The 22025-nt window shown below is 36.0% G+C and overlaps 1 protein-coding gene and 1 pseudogene across 4 annotated transcripts in view; both read left to right on the top strand.

Annotated features, from left to right (window-relative positions):
* The window catches only part of LOC148947046 (uncharacterized), a 132294-nt gene that overhangs the window by 48553 nt on the left and 61716 nt on the right, over window positions 1–22025 (top strand). The gene's annotated exons all lie outside the window — the stretch shown is intronic.
* Window positions 3197–17175, top strand: LOC148947047 (uncharacterized; annotated as a pseudogene).

Here is a 22025-nt window from a genome sequence, read left to right as displayed (position 1 = left end):
ACGAAGTGCCCATGATCAGTACCCACCCAAAGTCAGTATTAATTGCAGATGATAACTAATCTTAATAAGAACTAGACGCATACTCGAGTCATCGAATGACTACTCCAATGAGCATCTGCTGCGATTCCGCTAAACTTTCATGTCTTTCCGACGACAGCTAATAGTCACATCACATCTAGTGACTGATCTGCGCCGTGGACGTTTTTCAAGGCACCGACAGATGACTCTGATCTCAAAATAAATTGAGAAGGAGATTCAATCCCCTCCTCCCTCAAACAATAACTTCTGTTTCAATATTGGTTGACCTAAGTTATGGCTCATTATCCTACGGATGAGGTAACATATCAAGTCTATCAAGTCTACTTATTCATAATAATGTGTCTGCCAAACTAGCTGATATAACGGTCAGGTACTTTTGAAGATAGATGGTGATCCTGATGTGTGCGCTGTGCAGCCTGCGTTTTCGAAACCTAACTGTGCCTAGTCTTTAATGGGCCGTATATACTAGAATATTCAAGTTTCTATGTGTCTATGCTTAGTCTCTTTTTTTTCTAAAGTCTAGTTTTCACAAGTTTGATTCTCATCAGATAACCAGGTTCCCGACGACTAGTGAAGCAAAAAAGAGTGAGGTACTTCTCTGCTCCTTTAAGTTCGAGATTTTCCTCTACGGCTTTTCGCAGGCTGTTCAATGTATTTGAGGCGTCCAATGACCTAATCTTTCTGCAAAATTTTAGAAGAAAAGCTATTTCCTTTATATGGACATTTGAGTTATTAAAATCTTTTTTTTTGTAGTTGAATATAAGTTAGAAAGGGGTAACGATAGACGTGAAATCCTTTTATGTTTCTGCAAGTTGGTTTATACCAAGATCGAGTCTCCAAACGTACCGAAATAACAAAAATCGAAAAAAACTATTTTTCACCCCTTTCACCCCCTTTAAGCAGCCCCAGAAGGTTTTCCCGGCGGGCGATTTTAGCGGATTTTGGATATGTTGTCCAGCGATTTTTTCTGAACATTTAAGTGTAAAAAAGGCTTCCTAAATGTCAAAACTGAAAAAAACTATTTTTCGCTCCCTTTCACCCCCTTTAAGCAGCCCCAGAAGGTTTTCCGGCGGCAATTTTAGCAGATTTTGGATATGTCGTCCAGTGATTTTTCTGAACATTTTAGTGTAAAAAATAGCTTCCTAAATGTCAAAAAAAATAAAAACTATTTTTTCGCCCCCTTCCACCCCCTTTAAGCAGCCCCAGAAGGTTTTCCCGGCGGGTGATTTTAGCGGATTTCGGATATGTTGTTCAGCGATTTTTTCTGAACATTTTGGTGTAAAAAAAAACCTTTTGTTGCAATTTTGTCCGGGTCGACCCACTTTTCTCCGTACTTTTACTTGACTATAGATGAAATGTGATGATACGGGACTGATCCCATTTTGGCATATTGCTTTTCTGAGGTTTTTACGTAAACCTCACATATCTCAGCCAAAATTGCACTTATTACCCTAACGATTAGACCAAATTGTAGATCTTGAGGAGAGAAATTGATTGGTTTTTATAACTCATTTTTACCAGAAAGATGACTTATCCCCTTTGGCCAAACGCCAAAGAATAGTGGTATTCAAAAATAGGAGTCATTCATTGCAACATATTTGTACATTAAAGGATTTTTTTATGCTACGAATGAAATTCTAGTTTTTAACAATGTAATTTTGGGAAAAACTTTTTTTTTTCGAAAAATCAAATCCCAACATTCGATTTCTAACAGAGTTTGAATAGGACATTCAAATTACAAAAACAGATACTTCTAGAAGGGATGCTAAACTATCTAATATTTCTCTGTATTTTTTTTTTTATGTTATGCACTCTTAGTCAGGGAGCCACAAGAGAAAAATGTTGATATTTAAGGTTTTGGGTGATCATCAAGCAGCAGAAGGTTTGAAATTTACTTCGATGTAATTGATCGTGCTGAATACAAAAATCAACTTTATATAGTCGACAAGTAGGTGCAACATCCCCATTTCTTCAAAATCCCTAAAAATTGATATCAACTGACAAAATTTCCTTAAAATCAATAAAAATATCCAAACTGTTCCAAAATTGCTCAATTTATTTATTTATTAATACCAAAATACTGTAAGCTTTATCAAGATTGTCGCACTAAACAATTATAAAAAAAAGTCTTTGACAATGCTCACAACATAATACACACATACAATTCTATGAAAACAGTAACACACTCTGAAAACATAATAACTGAAACATACAATAACATACCGAACTAACTGAAAAATATCTGATAATAAATGAAACATACTGAAAAGTAAGCATACAAAATAACTGAAAACATACAGGTCACAAAACAGCTAATACAAAAAAATAAAAATATTCTCAAAACGGATGATGATAACACTTAGTATAGAAATCTGTAGAGGCTAAACTACTTTTGAAAGACTGGACCGTGATACTAGCAACTATTTTCGACGGAAGTGCGTTCGAAGTCTTCTATACTAGGCTAGATAAAGAGTTTTGACCTAATCTTTTCTGTGAACATGGTGGGTATATTTTGTGTTGGTGTTAACGGGTACTACTGTATTCTGTAAAAGTGAAGAACTTTGTTGGAATGGTATTATCAATATTCCTAACAATGAGGAATGTACGCCTAACAAGCCTAACAAGGTCGCCTAACAAGGAGCCTAACAAGGTCGGCTCTATCACGTCGCAACTGAAGACTAGGCAACTGTCAATTACAAGTCAAATTAACGGAAATTGAATAACGTTCAATATTCTTTTTCCAAAATTGTCTCATCTCTTGCCGTTCAATTGGTGATTCACTTTAAAAATTGCCTATATAAGACGTATTTTTTATTAATAGACTTAATAAAATTTATCGTTCTACAAAGTGAGGGAATTGCCTATTAAGAAATTGAAAATTGCCTATATAAAATGTATTTCTTATTAATAGACTTGGTAGAAAATTTATCGTTATACAAAGTGAAGAAACAGAGTGACCCGAATTTTAGCTCGGATAACTGTAGGCTTATAACCAGCACTAATGCACCTGTCTCGGCAGATCCCCATGACTTAATTAAATAGAAAAACTCCGTCAAAGCAATAGAATCTATGGATAAGCATGCTGCTGCTACTTTAATGTAGCCTTGTGCAAGAGATATTAAGATATTACTTACGGTAAGTTATACGTGTGAAAATTATGAAAAAATGGAAGTTCCAAAAATGGAATTTCCAAAAAAAAATCCGAAAATGGAATGGAAGTCATTCCTTCTCATCTTCAAATTTTATTCAGCCAGGAAAGTTTGGTATGATATATTTAAAGCGAAAATGGAGGTGACAGCAAAATGCATAGGTCTCATTGGTTTGCCAGTTGATTAGAAGGTTCCCATGCGATCTGGCTCTTTGTACAGCGTTTCTGACGCAGCTCATGAATGTGTCAAGTGACTCAGCTGAATCTCAACCATATTTTGTTTTCAAATGTTTTTCAGCTGCGTATGACAATAAGGCTAATATCTATCAGCCATGACGGGGTATCTACCAGTGGTTCACCATTTTCCCTCTAATCGAGCAGTCGTGGAAGAAGCCATCAAGACTTTCCAGAAACTTGCCAGAGAACCAGGACAGAGTTACACCGTTGCCACATGCGACCAGGTTGTATATGAAATTGTGCATTCCTTAGAAGTGAAAATCTGGCAGTATATTCTGACGTTGTGCTCAGAATGCGTGGTCTTCATTTTTGGGTGCGATTGGTCATATAATGAAGTTCTGTAGTTTAGGGAAGATGTTTGCATCGAATCAATCGAACCATTGATGAGAACCTTCAGTCTCTTAAGGAAAAACTTGCAACATTATCCCTCTGGTTTTATATGTTTGAGGATTCCTGTGCATGCCACAGTTCTGGAAAACCAACAAGTCAAAAACCCACACTCAAAACCCGCAAATTCTGGAAACCGTACAAAGAAATGATGCTAATTTCGTGGCAGGTTTTGCATTGTGAAAGACCTGGTGACTGGGATGGCCACCTTGCCGGAGTGGGCCAAATGCTTCCTTATTTAGTTGCATATGGTCATTATAAATACGGGGCTTGCTTGATTGAGTACCTGGCAGAGATGCAGGAAATGTCAAATTCAATTGAATATTTCTTGATTTTTTGATAAATCACACTATTAACATGGATTCAAAGACGGAAGCTCGAATGCCAGAAATTAGGCTACCATGATTGAATTGGAACTTGTGAAATGGACTTTAACTGATCCTTTTTGTGCCTCAGTCTCAGCTATATTCAGCGATTTGCCACGTATTGTACTGAGTTGGACTCCGCTCACCACGAAGGTCAACCTTCCTTCATCCTGCAGCAGCACAAAGCTGTTGATAATACAAAGTTTGTTCTAGAATCCAGGCTCAATCCTTTTTGATGCAGTTATGATGATTTGCTCAACATTCATACTCTTGAGACAGTCGCTAGTGAGATTGCTGACAGTCTTCTGGTTGTGCCAGTCATTAGAAACAGAGCGCTTGAGTGGTACTTGGACGGAGATAAAGCTGCTTTTAGCAAAGTGAAGGTCATGAATAATGAGCAGGCGAAACAGAAAAAGAAATCCCGGACTTTTAACGCTGTAAATAGCCTCATCCATGCTGAACTTTAACCTGTCAAGGGGGTATTGGTGAGTGTTGACATTGCTGGCGATACAGGCCTTCAACATCTGATGAATTGGTATTTTCATGGGATTCTCTCATATACATCTTCTATATTTGAGAGAAGCGCCACTGCTGGGAATGTTGTTCTTTGGCCAGGAAGCAAGTCAGCTCTTCTGTACTGTTTTAACACAAAAAGTAGTTTGAATGTGCGGCCCGTTTACGTCCGAGATTAGCAGTGAGTAGACTCGCTAAGGGTGGTAGACTGGATGCTTTACTTCAGAAGCCACCCACCAACTGAATCAGGAACCATTGAGAGCTAAGGAAAACAAAAATTTTCTACTATTGTGTCTTGTAACGGTGACATTAAAGAACTGCATGTTCTTGTAGATAGATGTGATGGAATATTTGAATATTGTGACAAAGCAGGCAATATGGTCTGTTTGATGGACTATGGCGGTTGCCACGAGGTGGTAAGGACCTCTATTCAAATTTACAGTATCTCTAGGCAAACATCCAAAGCTAGATGATCTGAAATCGATACTATCAAATTCCAAGGGAAAGGCAAAACTCATTGAAATTTTATTTGACTAAATTGAAAGCTTACTCCATTTGCTTCAAGCAGGTTTAACTGTCTGCCTCTCTGGATACTTTCAAAATCGGATGAAAATAGTGATGCTTAACTGAATTGGAAGTATTGTTACAAGCTTTGAACAGTGTTTGAGTTGTACCCATGAAGAGGCGGATACTAGAGTTGTGTTGCCCACGCTGAACTGTTTGAAGAGGAGCATCGGTATTGTATATGTCGGTACGAATGACACAGACTTTGCTGTTTTTCTGCTGTATCATTATAATATAATCCTTGGATACCACTCAATCTGTGAAAAACGGAAAGTTTTCGTCCGATTTCGTGATTACTCAGTGCTTATAGATCAACTTTGCAGGAATTTATCAAATGATCTAGTTTTTTTCCATCTGCCTTCTTCATAAGCTTTCGGGCTGTGATGCACTGGGTTTTAGATTCTCTAAAGGAAAAAGAGTGGTGGCTAAGGCTGTCAAGAAATAGGGATTGCAAGAACAGATTACTCTGCTTGTGAAAGAGATAGAGAGGTCATAACTCAATCCTTCTGTGAAAGAAAGCTTCCTTTTTATTTGCAAGAAAGTCATTGTCGATGCATACGGTAAAGATCCACACCAATTTACCTCTCTTGATGACTTGCGAGTACATTCATACCCTCGAAAGCGGGAGCTCAAATATTGGCCGCCATCTGACGCAGCCTTTGAGTGTCACGCTAAGCGTGTTTACCTTCACTTGAACATTTTTTTACAAGCGAACTGACCAAAGCCGCAGTTTCTAGATCCCTTACAGTTTGGCTCGACTTTCCAGGATGACAAGGTTGCCAGTTGTTTCCATTCTTAAGGCATTCCCAGACGGTGTTGCCCATGAGCACTGCTCGTGCAAGCGCAAAAAATTGTTCATGTGCGGAAATTAAATCGTGTGATTTATTTTGTGACTGTGTTCGGAAAGGTTTGAATGCTTCTTTTGTGCTCTATAATTAATTTTTCTAGTTCTGAAATTTTTAAACTGTATTCTGTCTATAATTCAGACTCAGGTGGAAAAATTTGACATGCTGAGCTAGTATCTTTTAAAGTTTGGTTGTTAATAAGTACATTACACAAAAAAGTGAGCAGTTGCTATTAGAAGTTGTCAGAGAAAAACTTTCCGTTACTCGCCAAATACTTGAATGTTAGAGCGATTTTTTTGACAAATGAAAACCAAAAAATTGCAAATTTCAATGTCATCAGCATTACGGGGCACTCGTGATCAGCGCTACCGATTACCTCATATTTATCCATCCTTCTGCTGCTGTTTGATCACCTACCAGTCATATTTTCGGCAAGTGGCTCCCTAACTATCTCCTCAAGCTTTAAAATTATTCCGTCAAATTAGTATCTCCCAAAATGTTAATCCAGCAAATTCACCGGTATCGTTAAAAAGATACTGGAAAAAAATGTTACTAGGAAAAAAAGAAACAAACGGTAGTTCGAATTTTCAACCGATAAGAATAACATGAAATATTGGTCCATAAATAATACATATTGTAGGCTACTTTTTATAATTCTTTTTCGACACTACTACTAAAAGAAGTAGCGTTAAAACCACTAAGCTTTCTAAAGGCCAGAGTGTCATGTACGTTTGACTGAAAACAATTTTATTTCGATCAGTGTGTTTTTATATTTGTCATAACATCAACAAAAAAGCAAAGAAAATCACAATAATGACCAAGATTGCTGAAAAGTTCTAATGAAAGTTGACTGATTGTTTATTATATAACGATATTCACTCCTCGAATTCTCAGCAATTTTTAATTCAACAACGTTATAAAATTTATTTTTTGTTCACTAAATTGTGAATTATGCTAGATGGCTTTGGGGCGTTAGCCCTAAATTCGTGGTAATTTCTGTTCGTTCTAAATTTGACTCGATTATTTGTAGTAATTTCTGTTCGTTTCGGGTCTCCATATTCATTGATAGTGATTTCTGTTCGTTTCCAGCTCCAAATATTATTTGACCTGGTTTCGGCTCGTCCTTTGCTTTATGTATCTTTCTTCTTTCTTTATAAAATTTCTTCTTAGGATTTGTTTTTTCTTATTATTTTCTGTTCATTTATTAATTGGCATTGTTTTTTGTTTGTAAATAAAAGACTATTTATAAAGTATCTTTTCGGGTTTTCTGCTTAAGAATTAATATTTTGGCCTGCTATTTATATTTTGAGGAAAACCTTGGAACATATTTCAAGAATAATTTTACCATAGAACTTTAGATGGACGGGTAAGGGGAATATTATTTGAATAAATAGATTAAAAATAGGCTCAATTCTGGCCTTCTGTAGGGCTGAATCCATCCCTTTATATGTATTTTATTGTAAGAACCTTTTCGTATTATATTTTGTTTAGCTGCTGCATTTTGTTTAAATAAGTATTTTGAGCTCATTTAATAAAAAAAACTCTGAATATGTTACTAGAAATAAAAATTTGTATATCAGATTTGTTTCCAGTTGAGGCTTGTATTGTTCTAGAACTTCAATTAAAGTTTCAAGGCCTTGAATTTTAAGGAGATTAGTAAAAATAAATTCGCAGCAAGAACCAATAAAAATGTACTTTCATTTAAGCATTTATTGCCCTTTATAAGGTCTCCTTGGTTCTTCTAAGTCAAAATTAAACCTTGTTGATCTTCCCGTCCACTAACGCTTGAAAGTTTCAGCTAGGTCTTTGAACTCTTATATTTATTAAATAAAAAAAACAAGTTTTTTAAACTGAAAGTAAGGAGCGACATTAAAACTTAAAACGAACAGAAATTATTCCGTATATGAAAGGGGCTGTCCCCTCCTCAACGCCTCGCTCTTTACGCTAAAGTTTTTTATTGTTTTAAAAAATAAAGTTGTGAGACAGAGTCAAACTTTAGCGTAAAGAGCGAGGCGTTGAGGAGGGACAGCCCCTTTCATATACGGAATAATTTCTGTTCGTTTTAAGTTTTAATGTCGCTCCTTACTTTCAGTTTAAAAAACTTGTTTTTTTTTATTTAATTTCTGATCGTTTTTTAGTTAATGCAGCTTTTATTTGCATAAAAATTTTACTTTTCTTTTACTAAATGGATATCTTTACAAATTAACTTACGTAACTAACTTCTATATTCGTATATTTTTCTTCTGGCAAAAAATACAAAGTTGCAGATTTTTGCAGATATGAGCTTGAAACCTATGTAATAGGGTTTTCTGATACGCTGAATCTGACGGTGTGATTTTCATTAAAATTCTTTCACTTGTAGGGGATGTTTCCCCCTCTTTAAAAAATCGAGTAAATTTGCTCAGGCTCGTAGCCTTTGATGAGTAATACTAAACTTAATAAAATTTATATATTTAGGATCAGCATTATAAACACATTCTTTTGATACATTTATTGACATCAAAATTTCGTTTTTAAAAGTTTCGATTACTATTGAGCCGTATCGCTTGTTTTTCTATTGTTTTTTTTTTATTACGTATGTGTTATTACTTATATGAAGGGGTTCTCCCCGTAGTCAATAACACACTCTTTAAGTTAAAATTTAAAAAAAATTTTGATTAAAAAACCCCAGAATCACAAAGGCCGTTTAATTATAATAGATATCTATTTTTAAAGCACTAAAAAAAAACTGTAGCGTAAAGAGCGAGGTATTGACTTGGGGGAGAACCCCCTCACATACGTTATGATTTCTGTTCGTTTTAAGTTCTAATATTCCTTCTTACATTTCAGTTGAAAAAACTTGTTTTTTTTATTTAACTTCTGATCGTTTCTTAAATAATGCTTGGAAATCCGACGCCCCCTTCATAGAAATGTCCATTACCCCAAAGAACCATCCTCAACAGAAAAATTATCCACAGTAACCCCCTCCTATACCCCCCCCCCCTCCAGAAAAAAATCCTTCCTGAAAATGGTTGTATACTTCCCAATAACCAATAAATAATGCTGGCAAGTCCGGCGCCCCCTTCATTGCAATTTCCATTCCCCCATGAAACCTACCGTCATGGAAAGATCCTTCCATATAGCCCCCTCCCCTCTCCTTCCCCCCCCTACCAGAAAAAATCTCCTCTGAAAAAGTCTGTATACTTCCCAATAACCAATACTAGGCTATATGTTAACATTGAGTAAAGTTCATAACTTTCAGTCCTCCCCCTGGGAGCTTCGAGGGATTAAGCCATCCTAAAAGACATATTTATCATATTTTCGACCATGTTGAACACAATGGCTATCTCAAAATTTTGATCTGGTGACTTTGGGAAAAAAATGAGTGTGGGAGGGGGCCTAGTTGCCCTCCATTTTTTTTGGTCACTTAAAAAGGGCACTAGAACTTTTAATTCCCGTTCCAATGAGCCCTCCCACGATATTCTAGGACCACTGGGTCGATACGATCACCCCTGGGGAAAAAAAAAAAAAAAAAAAACAAACAAATAAACACGCATCCGTGATCTTTCTTCTGGCAAAAAATGTAAAATTCCACCTTTTTGCACATAGGAGCTTGAAACTTCTACCGTATGTTTATTTAATACGATGAATATAATGATGTTATTTTCATTAAGTCTCTATGGCGTTCATGGGGTCGTTACCCCTTTTTTTGAAAATCAGCCAAATTTTCTCAGGCGCGCAACTTTTGATGGGTGATAAACTTGATGAAAGTTATATATTTGAAATCAGCATTGAAATCTGATTCTTTTGATATATCTATTGGTATCAAAAACCCGTTTTCTAGAGTTTCGGTTACCATTGAGCCGGGTCGCTCCTTACTTACAGTTCGTTACCACGAACTGTTTGATATCCGTAGCCATGGCGAGGTTTCTATTATAACCCTCGCAATTTATTCTATTTTCGAAATAAGTCGGCTGTTTGTGATATTTTTTCCCCTGATGCTGTGCCACTGCCCCCGAAACAAACTCTTGTGTAATTACCTAGATTCAAAAATGGGGGAGGGTTTCTCTTCTGCCATTATTTCATCACTCACTATACTCTTATGAACATTTTGTGTTTTTGTATGCGGGGGTCTGAGCCTCCTAAGCCTTCCCTTTGCTACGCCACAGTATATTGTCTGTGTAAGATAACCTGTCTGTAGTTCTTGCCGAAAACAGGCTGGTCATCAAAAAGGAGTTGTAGGAAAAACTCAAATAGACTACACAAGGTTTCCTCTAAACACAAAAAAATATAAATCTTTGATATTATGGAATACTCTATACAAAGAAAGGAAACCTTATAAAAATTTCTGGGGGGACTATTTTGGGGCTGCCAAAAACAGGTTAGTCATAAAACAGGAATTTTTCTGTCTCGGAAAAGTTTGAATATAAATATGCATCATGATGAACACGATGATGCGTGTTTAGCTCACAAGTGATGACAGAACACGTTATGTAGGTCTAAAAATGCAGACAGGATGAATAATAATACGCTGACAGGTTTTACACTATATCTATGAAACTTCTGCCGAATTGACATGAACTCTTGTATCATTCACTGTGGCATGAAGTGATCTTTTTTTTTCTTCAACCCCAGTTTTATCCAGCTAATTTTTGTCTAGAAATATTTCAATTTTTAGACAGGTGTCCAGCTCTACTGAAATTAGTATCTTTTTCCTTGTGTGTACACTCTCTGTTGACGTCATCATCCTACTCCTTTAGAATTATTTTGGACAAGACTTGGAACGAGATAGGATGAATCACTCAACAAATTTGCTAGTAAATAAGATAATCCAGATTAAATTTATTGAGCTGTATGTAGACAACATGCTAGAGAGACATTATTTCTCAAAGTTCCTTTAAGGTAAGCTATAACAAATATCTGAAAAGGGGTGGAAAGATAATTGCCCAGTCTAGCGATATATCGTCAGATTATGGTACCGTGAATCGTGATATTAAAAAAAAATCGCACATCAAGGTTTTTCCCCGTATGAGTAAGTACTAAGGAGTAAGAAAAGAGATTCTATGTAGTGTACACAACAATTTGCGCCACTTCACGCCTTGAAATTGGAAAATTTTCGGGTGCAAATTCCTCAGTTTTTTTCGCAACACAGTATTGTATGTGTTGGTTGAACAGAGGGAACGAGTTCTGCTTCATCATATAGAATATTATCGGATTTTCTTGGGAATTTGCAATCATCTCCTTTCGCAATTTCTTCATACGGGTGGACCATTCTTTATGTGTTGCATGTCAAAAAAGACCATTGGAAAGGATTCTCAGACGATATGAATCTTCCTCGTGTATACAAAATGCTGTTCGTGTCAAGCTTTCGATTCATGCGGACAGTAGCTGCGAGTTTTCAAGTATTCCCGTCTTTTTTCACTAATTGGTGATTCTTGAAGTACTAGTTTAATTATGAAAGGCTTTTTTGTTTTATATCCCTCAACATTTTTGTAGAAACCATACGAGTGTCAAAGGATCTTAGGTCTTTTGAGATTTCTTCGAGGGGATTGCTAAAACTTAGGAACTCGACTCTAATTCTCTGTACTATCTTTGAATTTTGTTTGAAAAGAATAGTGATTCTCGTTATGTATGGATTATAAAAAAATTGTGGAGAAAATTTTTGTTTGAGGGAGGGCGTTGCAGATGAAGGAGTTTTAATTAAATAAAGAGTTTGTTGATTTACTTAATAGCAGTAAAACTTCAACCGTGAAGGACTTATTCTTAGTGCATAAAAATGTCACCCAGAAAAAATTTTGTTTTTTGTTGACAACTTGGATTTTACTTTAGACGAGTTGTGTTATCAAGTGCTATCAAGTAAATTTGTAAAAAAAAAGGGGAAAAAAATGTAGATATAACCATTAGCTTTCAATTGAACCTGTAATACGATCTTCCAGTGCTTCGCTTGCGCCAGGGAAAAAAGAAGGACCCATCAGCGCCACCCAAGTTAAAATGTTTTTATCTTCAGTTTTTAAGATGGAGGCTAAAAACTTCTGGATTAGTGTTTTTGACCATGGTGTACACACTTTACTAGGTTGTTGCTATTACTACCCAACCATTCTTGCAATTTTATATAACATGCAAGCACAAAAGAAGTGTATTAAGAAATTAAAGAAGTCAGATTTAACTATATTTCTTGTATTTCCAGTGAAGACGACCATAACAAAGTTACATGGGAATAAGAAAAACGAATTTTGAATTATTATTTGAAATTGTTTTAATAGTGGACTAATTATTTAGAAATATAATCTGGGTTACTCACTGGGAGGAGTCTTAGTATGCAGGTTTGAAAGAATTTATTTTTGATGTAGGGTAGCATTTAATTGAGGGAGGGGGCTAACTTTAAACAACATAAAAAAGCGGGTGAACTATGTAACGAAGAATATAATACATTACAGGATAAGCAATAGGAAAAAAAATGTTGGTATTACGGTCGCCTAGATCGGCGCAAAGCTTTCACCCTTGCATAGGTACCTGACTTTTTACCAAATTTTTTACGGAAAGATTTATTTGGGAAAGTCACTGAAGCAGCAAATAAACGAACAGATTTTAAGAAATCTTTGCAATATTATTAATATTTTAGTAATAGGACTAGAGCTATTGACCCTGTCTGTGTACGAGCTTGCTTATTGCAGCTTTTTTTAGTATCTGTTTTTTTGTTGTTTTTTTTTCATACTAGCTACACAGAAAAAAATATGTTTGACGCCTGAAGTCCACATTTTAAAAATAATAAATATATCGATTTATCCATGCTCAATTAACAAACAATAACAAATAATTAAAATTCATAAATCATCATATACAGCTCTATGACTGGGAATTCGCGAAAAAAATATGCCCGGGAATGCAGGGTAAATGGCCGCCATTTTATTTAATGAAGATATTTCTGTGGCAGCACGCAAATCGCAGAACAGACAGCACAAAGAATAAAAGATAACTCTCATTTCCTTTGGTTGTCCCTCCGTCCAAGGATCCCCAAAACTTCCCTTTCGGCTGCCAATGTTCATTTATCTGATTTGTATTATTTCTATGAGGCCGATTTCTCTCCACCAGACTCCCAACTTGAGCTCAAATACGTTGAAAAGTCTGAACAATTTATGCATGCATTCCCTGACTGTGATTATACAGTATCTGTAACGTGAGCCAAAGCTATAATGAGGCATAGATGGGATTCACGCTATACATATCAAAAATGGTAGTCCTGCGCTATAAGAACATCTCACATTGCTACTGCAAAATATTTGTACATAAGGTTTGGTTCCGTCAACATTTTATGTGGGAGGTCTTTTTCCTATTCAGAAAAAAACGAAAAACCTCTAATCAACGCACATGCTTCAAACCCATAATTGTATCAACCAGTTTATGCAAGCTTTATGAACTATTGTTCATAAAAGAGCTTGAAGAAAAATGTTACTTGCCTCCACATCAATTTAGCTTTCAACTCGGCATTGGATGCGCAGACGCTCTGGCGGTTGTTGCTAATGCTCTGCTTGGTGCTTCTTTTATAGGTAGTCCACTCGCCTTGATGAGTCATGAAGTTTGCTCCTCCTTTGACTCTCTGATCCACCCCCTCATGTTTTTAAGGGCTACTAAAAGAGGAGTAAATCTGGTTGTTATCAGATCTCAAAGGGACATGTATGCTAAGCTACGAGTCCAACTTAAAATCCCTCTTAAAAAAGATAAAATGGCAAGGCCACCGGATAGAAATGTACAAGTTCAGAAAGGAGCCAGGTAAAGTGCCATTACCTTGCCTTGTTATTTCAATAATTATGTCCTTGAAGCTCAAGGCCGTTCCAGATGTCCTGCGTTCTTTCTGGCCTCACTATCTCCTTAGTCACTTCTGCTTATGATGCTTTTGACCTCAGCCGAACCTTGGACAAACTTCCTGTTTGGATAAAATTTGGACCCGCAATTCAAAGCTTATCAATAGTCTTCATATAGCAGATCCTATTATAGCTGTTAGTAAACTTATAGAAAAACTCAAACAAAAGATTCATACCATGCTTAGAAACAACCCCTTCAACACTAGTTACGTTGTCATATTTGTGTAGTGCTCTCTTTATTTTCTTGTAGTGCTCCATCATTTTTCTTTTTGTATGAAGATCGGTATTTAATAAATAATAATAATATGGAAATTTTATGTTTCAAAACTTGTTGTACTCCTGACCAAGCACAGTTTTTTTGTTTTTTTTTTTTTTTTTTTTTTTTTTTTTTTTTTTTTTTTGCACGGTATTACTAACGCTTCTTGCCAGCGACGTTCGACATATAGCAAAGAAAACGAAAAAAACATAATTAAGAAACCCAGCGAAGACAATTCTGTGGGAAAAGACAAAAAGTCAAAGCAGATATTTCCGCTGAAATTTCCTCTTTGACTTTTTTTTCACCTGCTGAAAGTCACCCTCATTTGGTTTCTTTGTTCTAAATTGCCGCCTTTATCTGAAATCTATGATGTTGTAGGTATCTACTTCAAAAACTTCACATACACCCCCTTTGCTTTTAATTTAATAGAAAACTAAATACCCTTAGTAATATCTATTGATAAGAGTTTTAGACCTACTTGCTGAGATTACTGGAACCATATATTTTTGGAAATCTGCATTGGCAAATTGTCAGATATCCCTGGGAATAGTTCTCATCGGAAGAGAAGACCATTCTTTGATTTTGTAATTCCTATTCAAATGACGTGTTGAATTTATTTCTAGGTCTGTCTAAATCCTTGACCTAGAGATATGATTATTTGTGTTGTCATTCACTAAAATCAAATCATATAGGTTTGGCAGGAGCAGCGAGAATGCTCGCTTTTTGAAAAACTGAGCTATAAGTTTTGCCAGACTTGCCAGTGGATCCGCGTAATAAAGCTTAGGCATGACATAATTTAGATTTGGATTATCGTCTTTGACTAAGACGGGTTAAATCGTCATTGACTAACTGATTATATCGTCATTTTACTAAATAACTATAAGTAAAGCCATGGTGGATCGCATATCTGTGGATGACTTATGGTAAACTCTGACACAATAGAAAAAAAATCTTTTCAACAAGACAGTGACTTTGAAACTGGGAACAAGCAGGGTTGGCTTATATAGTAGTCTAAAGTTTTAAATGGTCAGACATTTTGTTGATGCCTTCTTCCTAAAGCCATTTTTAGGCTGACTAAGATGGGAGAGGGAGCGTCTCGATTATTTTTTCTCTCAGCTTGTCCATATCACAGGTCTTCATAATTCATGTAATTTTTTTAATTCCGGGATTGGGGTACACTTGTTGTCACGTTAGGGTTAAAACTATTGGAATAAATTGCAGTCAACGAAATTCTCTGATGGTAAATATGAAAGCTTAAATTACAAGAAGGCAAAGAAGAAAGAATAAATTCGAATTTTCCACAGTTGGACTGCTATTATAATAGTAAGTTACAACACAGTAAAAAATAGTCTCCCAGCCAATAAAAACAACTGATTGGCTGGTAAAAACAGAACAGAAAGGAATTCTAATGTTTTCCTACTCGAGCTTCCCTGTTACTACAGATTAGTCCTTTAGATATAGAAAATATTGTTTGATGCCTGGATGAGACACATCAAAAGCAAAGAAGTCGCTAATGTTATGATTGAAGGTACCACACTCACATTCCATCATCATTTTTAAGAAAAAAAATATACAGTGAATAAACTAGCTTTGTCTCCTGGGAATTCATTTTCCCAGAGATCTGTCTCGGAACACCCATCTCTGCATGGTGATAACATTTTGTGCGTAAAAGCTGGTCATCACTCTCTACTGCAAATGGATGGTGTTTGCTTTATAGTAGTGGTCCTACAATGCTCTTGGTAATATTTCAAAAATCAAAAACTTGGGTGGTAGGGCAGACTGTGTTGTTAGCCATGACTCACTCCAGTCTCTTAGTGAAAGGTTTGATGGAGCGTTAACGAATGATCCCAGCAAACACATGAGTTTACATGCATGGGTATACCAATCTGTCCGACTACCTTAATTGAGACAGGCTAAGAACAGAGTACCTTAGGAGCAGCTTCATTCGACGCTGCGCTTTGATTTGGAACAATGTTTGTGGGGACCGAGGTAAAAGTACACCAGACTTTTGCAGTCTCGAAGTGAAATAAATTGATTGATTGAAATGAGGTAAAGGACTATTGTTATATGTGTATTAAAAAAAGAAAAAATAATAATAGAAAAAAAATAATGATTCAAATCAGTGTCTAAGGTTTATCTTTGCATTCTGTTAGAGATATCACTCAGGTTTCAAATATGTCACTATTATAATGCGGGCACCACAGTGTTTTCATGGCCGTTTTTGCAAACTGGAAGACTGATTTTCCAGTGTTTTTAACCTTACCATTATTCATATATCTCAAATTAGGGTGTATCTCAAATTGAGGTCAATTGGCTGGAGGGAAATTTCGATGAGCTCCTACTTGGCATTCTTACATCTGCAACTCCACAAATGATTGTTAGCGTATGGTGGGAAATTTTGTGTTGAAGGTGATGGAGGTGAGGTGCAGACATTGTAATTAATAGTACATAGTGGTTAGTTTCGAGTTTAATGCTTTTGTAGTCAGATTAAGGGAAATAGGAACTTCCTGGGAAGGTGTAAAGAGACAGGCTTTGAATAGATTCGGATTGAGGAGGAGCGTGCGTAGCTGTGTTGGCCTCAGGCGGATTGGTGCTGTGGTGATTGGTTACTAGTAGTAGAAGTAGTAGTAGTATTAGTAGTTGTCAGATAGATGTAATCCCTGGATAACAACTGGCCGTTGATTACAAGACTTTCGGGTAAAATTGATCTTGAAGAACCAGGTTTCAGAACTGAATTACTGAGTTTCCAGGTCTATCTCACATTTTTCTCGCATTCAGAAAACTTTATGGAATACAAATTGAATTTTAAATACGTGTTTTTAGCCTAAGATATGGCGAGGGACAGGCCAGAGAATATTGTAACGTACCCTACATAATATATGCACTCTGGAATATAGCCGTAACTCTTTTTCTGGCGGAATCCAAATCGTTTCAGGGAAATGCACGGCGCCAACTCCCTCTGGCTGCACCAGTGTGTTAATGATTAATACTACTTAGCATAAAATTATCCTTAACAATGACACAAAGTGTTTTTGGAAAAATTACATTTTCGTTGACCAAAAGTCTCCAGATTCCCAGAAACCCAGCCCTTCCAATAGCAAATTTGCGGTACAATTAAATTCGCGTGATATCTGTTTTTTTCCTGTCTTAACGAAATGTAGTCTCCTATGACGACTAGATACAGAAGTTGAAATTGTTTATAACGCTGTATATTTCAAAGATAAGGCTGCTCACTTTATCATATACCTTAGAGATCAGTATCGGAAATTGAAATTTCTAGTGCCGTTTTTAATTGACCAAAAAATTAGAGGGCAATTAGCCCCCTTCCATGCCCCCTTTTTCCTCAAAGACATCCGATAAAAATTTTGAGATAGCCATTTGGTTCAGCATATTTCAAAGGTACAATAACTATTCCTCTAGGGATGACATGACCCCCACAGCCCCTTGGAAAAGGGCTGTAAATTATGCGATTTGCCCATTATTTAGATATAGTATCATTGGGAAAATGTACGGAATTGTTTTTAGGGGGGATTTTCTGCAGAGGGATTTCTACGGGGAGAATTTTCCGTAGAAAGGAAAGCTTCCTCTCTGGGGCAAGTTTTTCAGGGGAATTTTTGCATGGGAGATGGGGAGGGAAATCCTGGCATGATTTGAAAAAATGTCAGGAATTAAATAATTTTTTTAACTGAAGGTAAGGAGCAACATGAAAACTTAAAAAGAATAGAAATTATTCCGTATATTAGGGCTGGGACTGCTCTCTCCTCAACCCTCGCTCTTTACGCAAAATTTTGACTTGCAATTCTTTAAGAAAGGTCGCTCAAACACAAAGTCCGTTGAGTTTGAATGAGATGTATTTTAGAGAACTTTAAGACTTTAGCTTGAAGAGCAATGGTTGAGGAGGGGGCAGCCCCCCCCATATACGGAATATTTTTTGTTCGTTTCGAGTTTTCGTGTTACTGCTTACTTTTAGTTGAGCAAACTTTTGTTTTTATTTAAAGAATGAAAAAGACGGCCGAAAAAGCGTGGCTTATTAGCGTCCCTATAATGCTTGTAATGTAACTTAAAAACAACACGAATAAAAAGATTGAAAGAAAAGGAAAAGTAAGGCCTAAGGGAAATGAAATGCTGACCTTTCATTTACGTTCTGGAGCACTTAGGTAATGGAAACGTGCAATGATTAAAGCCAAAGGAATGACCTTAATTAGCTAAAACAAAATAGACTTTCGTCATCTATAGAGGTAATACATATTGAAAAGTCGATGAAGATGTTGATAGCTAAGGCATTGGTGAGACCAACAAAAATCTTGGTTTTATTGTTGGATGGATTAACTGAAAATAAACTATGCATCAATAAACTAAAACAAAGCAAATTAAAGTTACCCTAAATATGACAGGTGCTGCTACCTGAATCAAAACTTTAGCTCTTTAAGCTATAGTTTAACATTTTTACCACAATGCTTTAGTAATGAATATGCACATCTAGGTGTATCAGCCGTCCAAATTACACGTTTTTAGTTCAAATGTATTGAAAAGCAGCAGGTAGCTAGACCTCTGGTGCCAAGGTCCTGTGAAATGGGTTACAGCTGTGGAGTAACACGCGCAACTATATCCGACGGAGGAAAACTTGTAGGTTTCGTGTCATGTTCACCGTGAAACAGGATGCCTCCCGAAATAAATTCCCAAAATATGGACACCATGCGAATCTATGATAAAATAGATACACTAAAGACTGCTTTTCATGAGTGTCTGCATCCACCATGTATCTATTCTAATCAGATATGTGATGGAGGCTCCGGAAGATTTCGTTTGGCTGCAGTCCATCCGTAAAGCGATCGACTTATAGATGGGAAGATGCGCTTTAACTAGAAATTAGACAAGACCTAAAAGCTCAAATCAATGGAGCTTTAAAATACTCTTCTGATGGACGTGGATGACAAGAATGCAGCATTTCACAATCACATATATTGAAAGATCGATCACGGACACCGAAAATAATAACTGCGTATGTTTCTGGATTTGGTAAATCCTTCCAGCCCACCGACTATTTAGGTGGATGACTTGATACTTTGAAGTCCTTATCCAGTCCTTACCCATCCAGCTTCAAAGAGATCGTATAAGACAAAGTTCCTAAAAGGTATAACGCCGAGCCCAGTTCTTTTTTATCACCGTGTTTGGTTGAGATTCACGTTCCCTTCTGGTATGCCATTCACAAGCTATGCTTGTGATTAGAGTTTGGGAGCCGTCCTCCCCTATGATTGAATCCATCACAGAATTGGAGGGGTATAGCTTGGATATTAACTACGGTGGAACCTGGAACGATGTACAAACGGAATTAGGATCACTCTTTGCCAAAAGAGATTTCCCGTCTTGCTTGAGGCAGTAGTCAGGCTTGGTTTATCCTTACGGAGCTGCCTGTCGTCAGAAAAGGAGCTTATTTAACTACGAACCATACTTAAAACGAATCTGCGAGTCGTTCTCACAAACAACTCTCTCAAAGGCAACAAAGTTGGCAGGAACCCTACGCATAGTGATGAGCTAGCAGAAAAAAAGAGGGACAAAAGCTTCATGATTACTTCACTCTCCATTGAAAAATGATTGCGGAAGTGGTCTCAAAATATTCAAAAAGCAAAATAATTTTAAGATACCCACGTACACGCTAAAAAAGAGGAAGAAAAACTCGTTGTAAAAAAAGGCTCAGATAGGGTTTTAAAATATCAAAATTTTGGCTAAAATTTCGTTGTCATGCTTTAAATATAACGTTATCCATTTCTGGGGTTTTCTCTACATTAATTAATTATTTATTTTTGACCCATTAAGATTATAATAAAGTGGAGTAACACAAGAAAATAAAAATAAAAACACATACACTTGAAACACATACGAAATAATACTGAATATAAAAAACAACAGCAATGAAAATCAAAATAATCGCACAAGAGGATGAAAAGGCCCATACCGCAGACAAGACTCTTCTTTTAATTTGCCATCCATCTTAAGATGTCAATATATCAGTGCCACAAAAAGTTCTAACAACCTTTAGGTTCTTATACCAACGAAGCATATATAAAAGGAATTCCCAATAACGGAAATACAATACTCTAATATTCTTCATGTCACTAGCATTAAAAATGGGCCCAAGCCTGACAAAAAAAAGAGTAGAATGGTCACAGTATGTTGAGTAAAGTCTAGCCAATGCCTTAAGAGAATGTCGGCAACGATTTGGGACAATTCTAGAATAGCCTGCTTTAAGTTTATTCTTAATATTTAAAAGTGCACTAGAAGGGATATCTGATAAAGAGGAGTAAATACTGATCCTAATCCAACGCAACACAGGAACTAGCTTAACTGAAGAAGGAAAATAAATTCTAAAAGCTTGGATTTTGTTTTTTGTTTTTTTACTTTCCATTGAAAAAGGTGGAAAAATATCTAGACTTTAATTTAAAGTTGATTATCACTGATTCACTACTACGTTGTCTCATCTTACTTTTGATTGTTTTTCTGTTTTTTATTTACTTGTATAAAATTTGAATTCCTTTAATTCCCGTAAAAAAAAGGCTTCTGTAAATGTAAGTAATTCCGAAATGCCCGGATGTCAATGTAGGATATGCTTTCAGTCTCAGAATAAAACGTGCCGCTTTTTGAGTCTAATTTTTTATTTTTTAAAAGACAAAGAAATAACATTTTTGAAGTGTTTTCCTTTCTCTTTTTAAAAAAACTTCCGGAAGTAGTCTCAAAATCCTTAATTTTTCTTTCTGTGTCTGCATAAAATGGCATTCCTTTTATCGAATCTTATTTCTAAATTTATTATTAGAGCTTGGACTTAAATCTGTTCATAATTACTTATAACAAAACAATTCCACCTTCCTTGAAGTGAATATTGCAAAACTCTGTCTTTAAAGGCCTTTTTCAGTCAAAATCCCCTCCTCAACGCCTCGCTCTTTACGATATTGTTTTTTATTTTTTTAAAAAATAAAGTTGTGACACAGAGTAAAACTTTATCTTAAAGAGCGAGGCGTTGAGGAGGGGACAGTCTCTTTCATATACAGAATAATTTCTGTTCGTTTTAAGTTTTAATGTCGCTCCTTACTTTCAGTTTAAAAAACTTGTTTTTTTTATTTAATTTTTGAACGTTTCTTAATAAATGCAGGTTTTGATCTTGGCTCACCGTACATGAATAATTAAAACAAAATTTTCATATTAATTTACTTTTATTTAGTTAAATGGCTTTCTCGAAAGTTGTTTAATTTTATTTTCGAACGTTTTTATTAGTAATAAATATACATAATTTACGAATTAACTTACGTAACGAACTTCTATATTCAAATATTTTTAATGCGTATATTAGGGGGTTCGCCCCCTAGTCAATAACTTGCTCTTTAAGTGAAAGTTCAAATTTTGTTCCAATTTTTTTTTAGATATGACTACTTAATCACAAAGGCCGTTAATTAGAATAAATAGCTCTTATGAAAGTACTAAAAAATCTTTGGCTTAAAGAGCTTGGCATTGACTACGGGGTGAACCCAATTATATATGTAATATTTTCTGTTCGTTTAAAGTTTCGATGTTGCTGCTGTTGTAGTTGAAATATTTGTTTTTTTATATTAAATTTATAATCTTTTTTTTAAATAATGCTGGGAAGTCCGGCGTCCCCTTCATAGCAATGTCCCTTCCCCCATTAAAACTTCCTTCATGGAAAGATCCTCTCATATAACTTCTGACCCCCCCCCACTACCAGGAAAAATCTCCCCTGAAAACGTCTGTATACTTCCAAATAACCAATACTATATGTTAACATTGGGTAAAGTTCAAAACTTTCAGCCCTCCCCCCGG

This window comes from Artemia sp. Qi Xiang Cuo, chromosome 11 (assembly GCF_049724085.1).
Source record: "Artemia sp. Qi Xiang Cuo chromosome 11, ASM4972408v1, whole genome shotgun sequence".
Lineage (NCBI taxonomy): Eukaryota > Metazoa > Arthropoda > Branchiopoda > Anostraca > Artemiidae > Artemia > Artemia sp. Qi Xiang Cuo.
Note: the sequence above shows the minus strand (reverse complement) of the source record. Positions and strands in the feature narration are given on the sequence as shown.